The sequence below is a fragment of the Oncorhynchus gorbuscha genome, linkage group LG04 (genome assembly GCF_021184085.1).
Source record: "Oncorhynchus gorbuscha isolate QuinsamMale2020 ecotype Even-year linkage group LG04, OgorEven_v1.0, whole genome shotgun sequence".
In the NCBI taxonomy this organism is placed as follows: domain Eukaryota; kingdom Metazoa; phylum Chordata; class Actinopteri; order Salmoniformes; family Salmonidae; genus Oncorhynchus; species Oncorhynchus gorbuscha.
The window spans coordinates 57,449,175-57,461,855 of NC_060176.1; the positions used below are offsets into that span (position 1 = coordinate 57,449,175).

At 40.6% G+C, this 12,681-nt stretch overlaps 3 long non-coding RNA genes across 3 annotated transcripts; all 3 read left to right on the forward strand.

The window, feature by feature from the left end:
* Window positions 1-3,693: 3,693 nt before the first annotated feature.
* LOC124033444 lies at window positions 3,694-4,338 on the forward strand. The gene is made up of 3 exons (XR_006838388.1): window positions 3,694-3,792; window positions 3,882-4,076; window positions 4,166-4,338. It is a non-coding gene; the product is annotated as an uncharacterized LOC124033444 (long non-coding RNA).
* A 219-nt stretch (window positions 4,339-4,557) lies between these two features.
* On the forward strand, window positions 4,558-5,254 carry LOC124033443. The gene is made up of 3 exons (XR_006838387.1): window positions 4,558-4,712; window positions 4,824-5,027; window positions 5,124-5,254. It is a non-coding gene; the product is annotated as an uncharacterized LOC124033443 (long non-coding RNA).
* Window positions 5,255-5,387: 133 nt separating this feature from the next.
* On the forward strand, window positions 5,388-12,681 carry LOC124033328. The gene is made up of 4 exons (XR_006838366.1): window positions 5,388-5,490; window positions 5,669-5,994; window positions 6,082-6,254; window positions 9,774-12,681. It is a non-coding gene; the product is annotated as an uncharacterized LOC124033328 (long non-coding RNA).

Genomic DNA, 12,681 nt, shown 5'->3' on the forward strand with positions numbered 1-12,681 from the left:
TCAGAGAGGAGAGGAACCAGCTCAAGAGAGACTTGGAGGAGAATGTAGAAATGGTGAGTTGTACCCTTAGGAAGGCCATTTTGTTTAAGAAATAGATTGGAGCATCAAGCTGTAAATGGGGATGTAAAAGGAATATACTTTTCCCCCTCAGATGATCCATATCCAGGCAGAACTGAAACAGCAACGACATCTGAACTCAGAACAGCAGACTGAGAGGGAACATCAAGAAGCTCAACTTCAGCAACAAGTATCTGTCAACCCTTTTACATTCAGGTTACATTAGAACATTGTTTAAATACTGGATACATTTCTTATTTTTTGTTTTGTTCAGATACAGCAGCTAGGAGAGGAACAGGAAACCGTGACAGAGGAGAGGTGTCAGTTGAAGGGTGACCTGCAGGACAATATGGAGATGGTGAGGCCGTGGCCAAATGTTTTCTAGTTCAACAACCCTCAGTGACTTTGAAGTGTTCACTGTGAGCACCATAATGCTTCTACTGCTACAAGTGTAACACATTATTTTTTATTCTAGGCTGAAGAAACCCAGGGACTTCCCTTGGATGGAATGGAGGAGCTCTGACAACAGAGCCAACTGAACTCTGACCTTGAGAGCCAAAGTTTACAGAAGGAGTCTATTCTACAACTGCAGGTTATTTAATAGCCTACTCTTCCTTACTTTTTGACACTGTAGCCTCTTCAGATCACATGCATATTGATGAAACATTTCACTGGTTTCCCCCCTGATAAAAGCTAAGCAGCTGAGAGAGGAGGTTGAATCATTGCAAGCTGAGAGAGAGCATCTCCTGTCTGAGAGACCGATAGCCCTCAGAATCATACAAATTAGTTGGAGAAGCTGCTCTCCACTGTGACCTCACTGACTGAAGAGAGAGACCAGCTCCAGGAGATGCTGGGGGGAGTCACAGAGGAGAGAAACCAGATCAAGAGGGGCCTGGTGGAGAATGTGGAGATGGTGAGTGATTTCATCGATTTTAAATACAATATTTAGAAAATTCATGCATTGATAATTGCAATCAAAAGAAGCCTTTTTAAATTCTACTAATGTACCTTTCATCATTTTGCAGATGATTGAAAACCAGGAGGAGTTGAGGGTGGCCTTAAAAAGATTCACCATTAAGAGGAAAATATTAAACATGGATACTGCACATCTGTTACATCTAGTTGAACTGCAAAGTCAGGTAAAATGTGCTTTTACTTAATGAATTTAATTGACAACAACAATGGCGCTGGAGAAGAAGGCTGACGTTTTGTGTCTCCAACCGATTGTGTTTTTTCATTTATTTGTGCTTAACTTATTTTTTAAACTTATTTTGTACATGATGTTGCCGCTACTGTCTCTTATGACCGAAAATAACTTCTGGACATCAGGACTGCGATTACTCACCATGGACTGGCAGAATCCTTTTTTTCCTTTAACGAGTCTGATGAGCCCGACGCAAATGATATACTGATACACTGCAGTGAGTAAAACAAACTTAGGGAGGAGGTTTCTGATGTTAACATGCATGAAACCAAGGCTTTTATGGTTACAGAAGTCAACAAATGAGAGCGCCTGGGTTAACCTCTACATCACCCAAGGAACAGAGAAGGAGTAGGATGAGGGCATCCGACAAAAGGGAAGAACAGCCGAGAGCTGCCAGTGGCACGAGCGTACCAGACGAGCTAAACTACTTCAACGCTAGCTTCGAGGCAAGTAACACTGAAACATGCATGAGAGCACCAGCTGTTCCGGAAGACTGTGATCACGCTCTCCGCAGACGATGTGAGTAAGACCTTTAAACAAGTCAACTTTCACAAGGCCGCGGGGCCAGATGGATTACCAGAACGTGTAGTACAAACATGCGTTAACCATCTGGCAAGTGTCTTCACTGACATTTTCAACCCATCACTGATGAGTCTGTAATACTAAAATGACTTTTGCTGACCACATAGTGTTTGTGTTCAAGTCTCAGCCTGCTGCTCAAGTTGAGATGTTGCTGCTGTTTCAGCTCCTAGCCTGGACTTTGATGGACTGGTTCATGGACTTCAAATTATATTAATGGACAAAATAAACCCATAATAATGGTTTCTGAACAATGTGATCCAGAGATAATGCAATCTCAACTCACCATCTCCACATTCCCTTTCCCAGTTTGGACAAAAGGCTGGTTCCTCTTCATTGACTACACAGAATCTCCTGGAGCTGGTCTCTCTCTTCAGTCAGTGATGGACAGTGGGACTAGTACCTCCAATAAATCTAATTATTGTTATTTTACTGCTGCTCTTTAATTACAGGTGTTACTTTAATTTCATATTCTTATCTGGGGGGGTTTAACCAACACTGCATTGTTGGTTAGGGGCTCGTAAGTAAGAATTTCACTAACTTCTACACCTGTTTTCGGCGCATGTGACTAATACAATTTGATTTGTCACATCAATTGAGATATAGATTCTAATATAAATGCTAACCGCACTGTTCAGATGAAGCAGCTGAATGAGGAGCTTGAGTCGGTGCGAGCTGAGAGCGAGCGTCTCCTGTCTGAGAAGACAGACTGCCCTCAGAATCATGCAGATTTGTTGGAGAAGCTGCTCTCCACTGTAACATCACTGACTGAAGAGAGAGACCAGCTCCAGGAGATTCTGGGTGGAGTCAAGAGAGGAGAGGAACCAGCTCAAGCGAGAACTGGAGGAGAATGTGGAGATGGTGAGTTGAAGTTAAACATTCTCTAATCACATTGTTCAGAAACCATTATTATGATTTATTTTGTCCATTAATATAATTTGAAGTCTTTGAACCAGTCCATCAAAGTCCAGGAGGAGCTGAAACAGCAGCAACATCTCAACTCTGAGCAGCAGGCTGAGACAGAACAACAAACAACTCAAGTTCAGCAACAAGTCAGTAATAGCTTCAACTCATCCAGGTGATGGTGTCTCCTAGTTTCTTGTTGACAGTTTCGATCATTGTATGTTGTTTCACCTTGTTCAGATACAGTAGCTAGAGGAGGAACACGCACACATGAAAGATGAGAGCCCAGCTTCAGAGAGATCTTCTGGAAAATATGGACATGGTGAAGCCTTTGTTAGTTTTAAAATATACATTTTTATATATGAATTATTATTTTGAGGTGGTCTAAAGTGAAATGTGTCCCCAGGTCATACAGGTCCAGAGGACATTAGAACAGCAGCAACATCTGAACACAGAACAGCAGGCTGAGAGAGAACAAGAGGCCCTACTTAAACAACAAGTAAGTCGTAGTTAAACCATATACCAGTACAAAGTTGGTGGTGTTAGGTCATTTGGGGAAATATATTTTAATTCCTTGAATGTTGTTTTGCAGGTCCAGCTTCTTGAAGAGCAGTTGAAGATGGTGAAAGATGATAGGAGCCAGGTAAAGAGCAACCTTCAGGACAGTATGGACATGGTGAGAGTCTGTGACTGTTCTGAACTCAGAGAAGCAGTCATAATGTGAGAGAACCAAGATCAGAATGTTTTGGTACAGGTGGTTTTGGCTAAAATGGCATTAAATGGTTCCTTTGCATTGCCCTCCGATGAAGCAGTTGAAAAAAGAATTGCAGGGCTTCAAAGAAGGACAGTCTATTTCCTTCTGGTGTGTCTGAAATTGCTGTGGCATTTTTCTAATTAACTTTTGCCCCCATTCCTGATGCTTAGTGATGCAAATGCCACCATCTCCATATTGACAGAGCAGTTCAATAACATGGAGTGCGAAGTGTTTTACCACTAGCGAAGCAGAGGGAATTTGCTCCAGACTGGAGGCTTCCACTCAGCAGCTCCAGGTGGGCTAGCACTGGATTTTCTGTTTCAAAATCTATACAAATGCATCATTCGATGACATCATAATACCAATAATTGTATCCCTTTGCAGGCGTCCTTCGTGAGGCTCCAGCTTGTTATCAATGGTGCTTCAAAGCCTGGCCATGGGCCCCTGGTCGATGTCACACAAATTGACGAAGTCATGATACTGAAACTGTTGTTCCTTCTTCTGAAGTCCACCAAAAACATCTGTAACAATGCCAATAGAGCTACAGTCCAGATAACTAATGTGGCTTGGGATACGAAGGTACGAATAGTCACACGTTCATAATCATTTCTATTTAATTTTGAACTGCAATAATAAACTGTTTGCTAAATTGAGTCAAAACATTTTAGGTGCTGCTGTATGCCAAGGATTACAAAACACACTTTGAAGCCCTGGTCCTGAATGACTTGGCTGTATTTGAGGAGAAGAGACTGCAGCACCTGCTCATCTGTAGAGCCCAGGCACCCAGTCACTCAGTCAAGGTGGCTGAGAACGAATTCCTTGGAGTCTGGGACCAGACTGTCAGAGCTGCTGGACAAGAGTGGCGATTACCTCCAGGTGGGTAGGCCTCACATTACTGCACCGGTTTGTCTTTAAAATGAAATGACAGAAAATACATATACTGTATGTTGTGAAACTAATTGTGTTCATTGGTTATCAGAATAATAATGTTTTGGATAAGCTTAAGGAGTGCCTGTCCACTCACCCAGCAGTGGTGTCAGAGGAACTGAGGGCGTGAGAGAGGAGCAATGAGGAGGCTGAGTGCTCTATGCATGGTCCACTCACCTGGCTTGTCAGCTGTGGAGAGCTTCCTGGCTCGTCAGCTGTGGAGAGCTTCCCACGGCAGAGCTGGCCCGGCGCTCTGCCGTGGCACAGGCCAACACATGGGCTCTCCAGGTAGTTAACCCCACCAATCATCTCCAGTCTTAGTTAGCACATACAGAATGTCAATTGCTTCGCAGGGTTCGATCATGATTTGTGTGTCAGTGTTTTCCTCTTGCCTTTCAGGGATTGTGAGATGAGCACTGTGGTCTGCTGAAAGAGCTAGGTGTGGTCCGAGCACAGGCTGACAGTCAGCTGAAAGAAGAGCGGAGTAAGACCTTTACTCTACTGCAGATACTGGAGAATGTCCCAGTCAAGACTGAAGCTGACCAGCTGAGGTACAACCAGCATCTTGCCATTCAATGTCAGCATTTGGAGGGAGAAATCAAGGTACCGTTTTAACCTGTTTTTAATCTCATGGATAACTTCCATTGTTCTTCTATCTGAACCCATAACTAGTTTACAATGTATATTTTGTGTTTGCAGGAAATGCAAATGAGAGTTGAGCACCAGATTAAAGCTGCTAATAGGGTCTCAAACCACAAACAAGCCACCCAGCTCCTACGAACTGAGCTTCAGGATGCTTGTGCACAAGTCAAGGATAGGGAGGACTCTATCCAAATCCTCAAAGAGAGACTGACGTAAGGGTTGGAACAAAGTGGAATTTCACCCCTAGGCATTTTTGTATTTTGTGAGGGATGTGTACAATACTGTGTTTTTTTTCTTTTTTTTTTCTCGTTTGTAGGTTCTGGCCAAGAGAAGAGAATCACCTAGTGCTCTTGAGCTTGAAAAGCTGAATGCTAAAGTTGTGAAGATGGAGATGACTGTAATTGTCCTCTAAACACCAAGAAGAGTAAGGCTTAATTTGTTTTAATCATGAGCTTCAATGTCGTTTTAAATGTGTATACTTCCTTTGATTACATCAGGTTTGTACCACTACTAAATTTGAGCAGGGCTTGTTAAAGTATCTCTCCATGGGTCATCATTGGAGAAGATGCACGTTTATGAGATTCTGCATTTGTTTTCCCAAGGTTACTGAGGATGACCACGCTCCTGAACCACAAGGAGGACGCTCTGAGGACGCTGAAGGAGACTCTGAGAAGATCACAGCAGGAGGGAGAACAGTTATGTAAGTCTGCCCCAGACAATATTAAGAATAGAATTTGAAATGACCACAAAACAACAGGTGAATAGTTATGAGCCCTAATTGAGATGTTTGTTCTTGCTGTCATGGGGGGAGAGGATCTGCATGCCAGACTGACAACCACCAGAGGACGTACTGTCCAAAGCAACATTCTCCTTGAAAAGAACAAACTTGAGGAAGTGAAACGGCTACAAAAAAATCATTTCTGAATTGGTGAGGTAAAGATGAATCTAAGATTACTGTAATGTTTCTTGAGATATCGTATCACTGACATTCTGCCATTTCTCTCTGTTTTCACAGCAGTGTTTCCACTCAGCAAGGAGATATTTCCAAGTGGAAGGCTAGAGCAGTTAAGCTGAAGGAGAGGAGGGACGTGGTTGAAACACCTCCATCTGCATGTACTCATACAAAACGACGCCTTCCCATGACTTCTGAGGAGTTTTTTGATAACTCCAACCTTGGAACCGTTCAAGGTAATTACAGTCAAATTTACCTGAGTTTACCTTATATTTAAAGTTTGTATGTATCCGGTCACCAAACAGCATTTGGCCTTAATGAAATGACATTTTACCAGAAGTGGTGTGTATTCCCATAACATCACATATGGAGGCTGCTGGAAGTGCAGAAGTGGGTAATTGGTGTAATGTTATCCCCTGTGTTTGTGATAAAATGGTGTTATTATTAATTGGAGCACAAAAACCTTCTCTTCTGGCAGTTAATGTCACTTGTCACGTACTGGTTTAATTGTGTAAGATACTGTATCATAGGGGTTGGAAACAAAAGGTGGATAACACTTAATCACTGATTTCTCTCTAACACTTCCTCCATCTTTGGAATTGTAACCTATACCCAGTGTTTCCTCTGGAATTTTTGCTAAGCAAAGGTATCGGGGGTGGGCCTCCACTGCACTGGTCTGGGATCAAGCCCCCTGGGATATTTGGAACGATTGAGAAGGTTACTTCTGGTGACTTTAAAGGAAGATAGTTTGCTCCAAAATGCATAAAAATTTAATGATGCGTGCCACTGCACTGTAGGGAGATGAGGAGCAATTGGTGGCTATGCGCTCGTGGCTCGCTCTGTGTGCTTCAAATATACAGTACCAGTCAAACGTTTGGACACATACTGATTTAAAGGGTTTTTCTTTATTTGTACTATTTTCTACATTGTAGAATAATAGTGAAGACATCAACTATCAAATAACACATGGAATAATGAAGTAACCCATAATTTTTTATTTTTTACTATATATATTTCAGAATCCTCAAAGTAGCCACCCTTTGCCCTGATGACCGCTTTGCACACTCTTGGCATTCTCTCAACCAGCTTCACTTGGAATGCTTTTCCAACTGTCTTGAAGGAGTTCCCACATGTGCTGAGAACTTGTTGGCTGCTTTTCCTTCACTCTGCGATCCAACTCATCCCAAACCATCTCAATTGCATTGAGTTCTAGTGATTGTTGAGTCCAGTTTTATATCTTTATGTTTGAAGCCTGAAATGTGGCAAAAGGTCGCAAAGTTCAAGGGGGCCGAATACTTTCGCAAGGCACTGTACCTTTGACTATTGGATGTTCTTATAGGCACTATAGTATTGCCAGTGTAACAGTATAGCTTCCGTCCCTCTCCTTGCCGCCACACTCGAAGCAGCGTTACCCATCGCTAAACAAAATCCTCTAGTTTCAGAGTGAGTGACGTTTGAAATGCTATTAGCGCACACCCAGCTAACTAGCTAGCCATATCACATTGGTTACACCAGCCATTAGGCTGATAGGCTTGAAGTCATAAACAGCGCTGTGCTTGCGAAGAGCTGCTGGCAACGCACGAAAGTACTGTTTGAATGAATGCTTACGAGCCTGCTGCTGCCTACCATCGCTCAGTCAGACTGCTCTATCAAATCATAGACTTAATTATAACATAATAAAACACATAAATACGAGTCATTAATATGGTCGAATCCAGAAACTATCATTTCGAAAAGAAAACGTTTATTTCAGTGAAATACGGAACCGTTAGGTATTTTATCTAACGGGTGGCATCTCTAAGTGTAAATATTGTTGTTACATTGCACAACCTTCAATGTTATGTCATAATTGCGTAAAATTCTGGCAAATTAGTTCGCAATGAGCCAGGCTGCCCAAACGGTTGCATATACCCTGACTCTGCGTGCAATGTACGCAAGAGAAATTACAATTTCACCTGGTTAATATTGCCTGCTAAACTGGATTTCTTTTAGCTAAATATGCAGGTTTAAAAATATATACTTCTGTGTATTGATTTTAAGAAAGGCATTGGTGTTTATGGTTAGGTACAGTCATCCAACAATTGTGCTTTTTTTCCGCAAATGCGCTTTTGTTAAATCATCCCCCAGCGTTGCATCGATTATATGCAACGCAGGACACGCTAGACAAACGAGTAATATCATCAACCATGTGTAGTTACAACTAGTGATTATGATTGATTGTTTTTTATAAGACAAGTTTAATGCTAGCTAGCAATTTAACTTGGCTTCTACTGCATTCGCGTAATAGGCAGGCTCCTCGTGGAGTGCAATGAGAGGCAGGTGATTAGAGCATTGTTAACTGTTGCAAGATTATATCCCCCGAGCTCACAAGGTGAACATCTGTCGTTCTGCCCCTGAACAAGGCAGTTAACCCACCGTTAACCCACCGTTCCTAGACCGTCATTGAAAATAAGAATGTGTTCTGACATGACTTGCCTAGTTAAATAAAGGTATAAAAAAATCTGCGCCCAAAAATACCGATTTCCGGATTGTTATGAAAACCATTCCAATTAATCGGTGGACCTCTAATGCAGAGATCATCCGTTCACCTACTCTGCGTCTCAAAGACATGGCGGTTGGGGCCAAAAATCTCACATTTGGACTCATCACACCAAAGGACAGATTTCCACCGGTCTAATGTCCATTGTGTTTCTTGGCCCAAGCAAGTCTCTTCTTATTATTGGTGTCCTTTAGTAGTGATTTCTTTGCAACAATTCGACAATGATGGCCTGATTCACGCAGTCTCCTGAACAGTTGTTGATGTGTGTTACAGGAACTCTGAAGCATGTATTTGGGCTGCAATTTCTGAGTCTAGTAACTCTCTAGTGAACTTATTCTCTTTGCAGCAGAGGTAACTCTGGGTCTTCCTTTCCTGTGGTGGTCCTCTTGAGCCAGTTTCATCATAGCACTTGATGGTTTTTGCGACTGCACTTGAAGAATCTTTCAAAATTCTTGAAATTTTCCAGATTGACTGACCTTCATGTCTTAAGTTAATGATGGACTGTCATTTCTCTTTAATTATTTGAGCTATTCTTGCCATAATATGGACTTTTACCAAATAGGGCTGTCTACTGTATACCACACCTACCTTGTCACAACACAACTGATTGGCTCAAACACTTTAAGAAGGAAAGAAATTCCACAAATTAACTTTTAACAAGGCACACCTGTTAATTTAAATGCATTCCAGGTGACTACCTCATGAAGTTGGTTGAGGGAATGCCTTGATGACAGCTTTGCACACTCTTGGCAAAGGGTGGCTAATTTGAAGAATATAAAATGTATTTTGATATAACACTTTTATTTTGGTAACTACATGTTTCCATATGTGTTATTTCATAGTTTTGATGTCTTCACTATTATTCTACAATGTAGGAAATAGTAAAATTAAAGAAAAACCCTTGAATGAGTAGGTGTCAACTTTTGACTGGTACTTGGTTATAACTTGTCACGCTGATCTTAAAGGGACAGTGCGAGATTTTGGCAATTAAACACTTTTTCTACTTACCCAGTTCATGGAATCCGTAAACTCATGGATACCACTTATGTCTAAGCATGTGGTTTTGGCATATATTACAAACAATATTTGGTGGCGGTGACAAAAATGAACATAGAGGAAACACTGCCATTTCAAGGCTTGCTTTGGTTTTGCATGGTGTTTTGTTTGCTTTGGTTTTGTTTTGGCTCATTTGGTCTTCTATTTTTACTCTTTTCAGATGCAACTGTGGATTAAAAAGGAGGAATGGTGGCCTGTCACCAAAGCAAGCTGATCTATGCAAACAGCAGTAAATGATTTACCTAAATTGCACTAATCATTCATTGTTTATCTATTTTTCAATATTCAAAGTGTTTGTTTTCGATAGCCTTATATTTTAAAATAAACTGCTCTTTATTTTAAAATATAAGACTCATCTTTACCTGCTCTCTCTGTAATAGCACTTTCAGATGTTCTGACAGCAGATGGCATGCTTACACCATTTTGTTTGAGAATGTTTTATTTTGACAACGATGGAGGATTTTAAACTTGGTGTCTATGCAAAGTGGTCTTGATGTTCAGTTTCTTCCATTACTAATTTTCAGACTAATGCTTTTACATTTTTAACCGTAGATTGCAGTTTTTGAGGATATTGTACATTCATGGCTCCTCATTGGAGTTAAATTACATTTTTGAAGATGGAACAATTGGGTAATTAAGCTATATGGCAGAATTAAACTCAGAATTATTCTAAATAACTGTATTTGCCTGTATGTTGTGCAGGTAAACAGGAGGCCTGACCACTTAGACTTGGGTCTCAGTAGCTGCCCCACGGCTACATTCTCTTGGTCGTTTCCTCTGCATTGCTTCACATTTCATTTAAGTGGGTGCAGTAACCACATTCTTCCTGTTCTCTCTGTTGGGATTACTGTAAGAAGGGTACTGAGCCTTCAGAAGGAGAACTGGCACCGTGGTAAATAACCTTTAGAGTTCTGTAGCACATCATCAAAGGTAATTTGATCACAGGTTCCCAAATGGAAGGGAATTAAGTGATGTTTTCTGACTGCCTGGCAAAGTAAAAAAGACAGATCTTAAGATACACGGAATGCATTACTTAATTTGTTCTCCAAGACATTCCAGTGACTGAGCCCTGCATACTTATCATGCAGTAGTTTTCTGTAACCTAATGACTGCACCAGCTAAAAAGACACGACCGATTGGGTTTGAAAGTGCCACAAGACTGGTAGACTTCTGAGCTGAAGTCTCTGCATTACCTTTGAGAGTTAACAGGTTCAGGCAAGATTATTCAGTACACATGTGCTCCAAAAGTTATTTTCATTAAACATTGTGATGCCATCGAGGCTGAAATACTTTATTTACCAAAACCTCTAGCCGGAGAGGAGTAGTGGTTTTCATTATTTCACAAATATCAACATACAGTAACTCTCAAATCTGGAAATGGAAGAGCTGAAGTCTGCACTCAGATTATAAACAAAATGCACTTTTCCCAAGCTTCTCTTGTACACCTAACTCATTAATAGTATTATCAAGATGTGGTATCTTTTGATACTTTTGTTCCAAGGATATCACAATATTGATGGTAAATAGGTTTGCCAGTTTTCTACAGGTTTTTTCTTATGTAGGCAATACAAGAAGAAGACGGAACACAATTGGTCAGAAAAAGAACAAAGTCCTTGTGAAGAAGTTCAAGAATAAAGGGAGACCTTCTTAAAAGGGAATTACAGTCTCAATACTGAACCAGACATTCCTCAAGCACAAGTTGTCAGAGTAGCCCTCATTGCAATTAAAGTAAGCAAAAGTGTCAAAGTTTGAACCTCTCCCGGCAGCCCACCTAATTGCTAAGGTGGCTTGTTTCATCTAATAGTATTATTTGTATATTTCCATAATGTGTTACAGTGGGAATCATCCAGGACAGGTCTTTCCCTTGTTCAATTATTCAGGGCTCAGTCACAGACAGTCATTAAAGTTTCATGGGAGGCAATTTGGAGGCAGTGCTGGTTGCTTTAGAAAACAAAAAGCCCTCTCTGCCTTTGGAAGTGCATGTTGTGAACTTGTGATGGAGGTAAAATGAAATTCATCATTACATTTGTGGACTATTATTGACCCAGAAACTAAAAGGTGAAATTGTATGGTGACCAAATGTATTTGATTAGGTATGTCACTCAAAGTTCTTCTCAAAGATAGCAAGTTTACGTTATCTATAAGGCTAACTCATTTGCTGTATGAGACTGAGGAACACATCCACAATAGTCAGGAGTTCTCAAGACAACATTTAATACTGATGCACACAAATAGATGCCCCAAAAAGTTTGTCTCCTTATAATTGTCAGATTTAGAAATGTATTCTTGCCAGTGCTTAAAAACTAAGAGGTAACATGCACACTTAGAAATAACACTTGTTTTGGGAAATACTAATATTACAAACATATTACTTTGATCATTCTGCATGCCTTGAATCCTCTTAACAGCAAAATCACATGCCCACATACATATCCTTGAGTAGAAAATGGGTCATGTAATATTTTTTTAGAGAGGTAATTAAAACTTTGAGTGTATGTGGCTTGACATGGGATAATACATACACAACAGCAGCTTACTGTAATACTTTGCTGGTAAAGATTAGGTTGGAAAATATCTGAATCTCCTAAATAAAAATTCCAGGCAATTTGTTTTTAGAGATTACAAATATTTTACAAATAAAGTGCAGTGCTCTAAATTGCTGACAGAAATCTTACCGAGATGGGAAAGGAAGTAAAAATGACATTCTTTCTCAAGGACAGTTAAGTTGTTCAGTTGAATTGCAACGGCAATATTCAAACATGCACAGGCCAGGGACAGTGCATGACAGGCAGTCCTGGGCAAGGCCAGTTTCTCTCATGAATTCACTGTTAAAGATGTTTGAAAATGTTTTGTAGGAGGACCATCATACTACATTTTATTCTCTATTCTTCTGTTTATTCTGTTGAAGTCTGAATATGTTTATTCACATATACTCCTACAATAGGTCTTGATATTGTTCCTTTCAGGCATGTTTTCACGTCAGTGGCTATTTGAAGGATTTTATGCTTGCTCTATTCTTAGCGCCAACTCACACTGGTAGCATGACTACTTGCAGTGTTTTAATTTCC